The 3304-nt window shown below is 46.2% G+C and overlaps 1 long non-coding RNA gene across 1 annotated transcript; it reads right to left on the bottom strand.

The window, feature by feature from the left end:
• Positions 1-1498: 1498 nt before the first annotated feature.
• Positions 1499-2289, bottom strand: LOC125940154 (uncharacterized). Its single transcript, XR_007463389.1, has 3 exons — positions 1932-2289; positions 1662-1893; positions 1499-1614 (listed from the first exon to the last, which is right to left on the bottom strand). It is a non-coding gene; the product is annotated as an uncharacterized LOC125940154 (long non-coding RNA).
• Positions 2290-3304: the final 1015 nt, after the last annotated feature.

Genomic DNA, 3304 nt, shown 5'->3' with positions numbered 1-3304 from the left:
ATGAGCGGCCCCGCGCGCTGCCGGACGCTTGTGGCATCGGAGTCCCTACCGCAACTGCATGGCTCTTTGACAGGGGGATTCTAGATAGCGGCAATACTAATATTATTCCCCACCGATCTATTGCAAATAAAATGGAAAAAGAGCGGCAGAAAGAATGCAAAAGATGCAAGAACGACGGTGCGTCGAGCAGACGACTGCTACTCAGCCCTTGAGCTCGCCTCAGCCATTGAGCGCCGCTGAAACAGCGAGAGCCAACGTTTATAGGCCGGCGATTCAGAATAAGGCGATGGCAGCGCCGCCACTATTTCAACGTTTTTTGCTTCACCCTCGGCGCTTGCCAAGATGTCCGCTGGACCCACTCCCCCATTCTAGCACACTCTACTTCCCCTTTAATGTGAATACCATGATGGCGCGACGACGATGACATGACGAGAGTCAGATGACGAAGCTGGAGCTACGCCGATGGTACGACCATGACAGCACCGCGGCGGTGGTACGACAACAAATGCATGACGATCGTAGGACGATGATGGCCTAGCTGACGCCGACGGCATGTCTATAATCGCATTGCAAGTCTGCTAAGACCACTATGCAATGACCACGACATCATAATGACCGCAAGCACATAACTAGTGGCCCAAGCTACAAGACTACTTGTGCCACTCAGTAGGCGTAGAAGCGTGATGACGGTGGCATGACGAGACTCAGATCACGATGCTGGAATGACGACGAAGGAAAACACGATGGCATCGCCATCACCAGTCCGTACCTAGTGACTCAGCTGGTAGACAACTTGGACCATTGTGTTTGCGTAACAGGCTGGTAGGAAGATAGACAGATAGATAGATAGATAGATAGATAGATAGATAGATAGATAGATAGATAGATAGATAGATAGATAGATAGATCGGTGTCACCCAATTGTCCTCGTACCACTTTCGTCGTTCCAGTGACGTCAATCTTTTTTCGTCTTACTATCGTAACCAAGCTGTCGCCATTATGCTGTCATTGTCATACCATCGTCGTCATTGTGTCATTGTGAGACAGTCGAAGTAATACAATTGTTATCATACCGTCATTGTCATGCCGTAATGGTCATGCCATCATGGTCACTCCAACTTCGTTACCTGACTGTGGTCAGGCTGGCTGCGTGAAGCCGCCGCCGTCCTACAGGCGTCGTGATGCAGCCATCGTCAAGCCATTATCGCCATACACTAGTCCTCAACTCATTGTCCTCATACCGTTGTCATGCCTCGTCGTCATGCGTTCGTTGGAACGACATCACGACAATGGTATGACATCTTCGTCATTCTAACTTCGACATCTGACTCTCATATGCCGTGGTTGTCAAATAGTCATCGTCATACAATTATCGTGCCATCGTCGTTGCGCTGTTGTTTAACCGTCGTACTCAGCTATTGTGAAAAAAAATTATTTTTGTGGCATTTTATTGCGTTAACATTCTTTGGATACTTCAAACACTTTCCGGGAATACCTATCCATGTATGTATCTTTGTATCTGTTTGCCTGTGTAGTTTTGTATGTTTCCATCTAACCATTCTCCCGCCTATCTGAGTCACTGGGTAGTCCATGGTTGAGTGGGTAGCGCATCGGCTTATTGTGCTGAAGAAACAGCAGTAGAAGTATGTGGCGGTGAGTACATACCTGCCGCTCTTCTACGAACCTCTTTCACGCCTACATGAGTCACTGTAAATGGGGACTTGGATAGACACCGCTGTTCGAAGAACATCTTCGACGTCGACTTGGAGCACTTCGTATGGGTCACTCAGTTTGTATTGATATTCCTCTTTGTTACCATCGTGGGTAACTGGGTATGTCCCTGTAGGTGTGCGCCATTCTTGAATGAACATCTTTGACACCAATTCCTCTCTTCTATTTCTCTCTCTCTCTTTGACGCCAATTTCGGTAACTATGTATGTGTAATTCGGAATGAGCTACACTCCAATGCCGAAAGAGACCTCTCAGATTTCTGCGATGCTGAGCGTAATCGAATCCACTTGACAATGATTTCCTCAAGGACAACATCCCGATGCATCAGCATACTGCGCTACAAATGCATCGGGTATGTGCCGCTTTCAATGAAAGCCTTTCACGCCAGTTTCCAAGGCATGTTCGCAAGACGCTTCATTACAAGTACATGACATATAGCAATCACCAAGCAAACAAGACCTCCTTACACGTTCACAGCTACGTCAAACACTGTATAACGATACTAAGATTTCTCTTTGGGCTTCAGGGTGCACTTTTATGCTTTACTTGCGCCCTGAATCTCTATTCTGGGTAGTGTTGCCAGGTTGGACGAGGCGGCGTAGCCAAAACCTAGAGAAGTTGTAGCCCAAATGTAGCCAAACACAAAAAATTGCAAAAAATTTCAAAGCCAAATATAGCCATTTTTATTTGCACTTTTATTTGCGTATACATTTTCACATTTGACTACGGCAATCCTTTTTTGCACAACCCGTCGTAGGAAAATGTTCGTGCTGCCGTGATGGTCGGCCCTTGACGACAACAACAACCGTGACATCATCCTTCCACAAAACACTTTTGGTTGGCCCCGGAAGCTCTAAAGTTCAAGCGAATCGCTGCAGAGAGCGAAATCAGTGCTTCTATTTTATGACAGATAGTACTGAGCTATTATTCTAGCTATTTACCGTATTAATAACTGCGAACTCTGCTTTTTAGCTGTCGTGAAGGCAAAATAATGTTTAGCATCATGGACCTCACGTTATCTCTGCCTGCGGCGTAGAGTTAAGCTTTTCAGCGATCTGCGACGGCGACGTGCTCACGGCTTCTTTTTTTTATTAGCTAAAACAAACCTTTCGTGCTATGATATCTCGTGTTCTTTGTCTCATCGTCCTATCTTCTTTTCTCGTTTTTTTTTCAATTAGCTTGGCCCGGCTCAGCTGCTACATGCTCTATATACTGTCCATTTACATCAACCTGGCCGCCATCTTAGGTCTCTAGCACGGCAAGAACATGCGTTAAAATAAATTGACAGACAACAGATGCCACTGACTGTCTAAGTCGGTGTAAGCGAAGCTTTAAAAGAATACTGCGCAAAATGGCACACGAGTGTAAGAAGTGCGCAGTTGTTTTCGGCGACGAGCACGTCTCGAGTGTAACTCGCTGGAAATGGTAAAAGCCACGACGGCGCACAAAGGACAAAGGTAAACGACAAATTGATAACAGTGGTTATGCTGCGAAAACCGGTTGCTGTAATATAAAAAACATTTTGATGTGCTAATAAAGTTTTAGAATAGGGGCCCCCAAAGTGTTGGGCCCC

Source organism: Dermacentor silvarum, chromosome 9 (genome assembly GCF_013339745.2).
Source record: "Dermacentor silvarum isolate Dsil-2018 chromosome 9, BIME_Dsil_1.4, whole genome shotgun sequence".
NCBI lineage: Eukaryota > Metazoa > Arthropoda > Arachnida > Ixodida > Ixodidae > Dermacentor > Dermacentor silvarum.
Note: the sequence above shows the minus strand (reverse complement) of the source record. Positions and strands in the feature narration are given on the sequence as shown.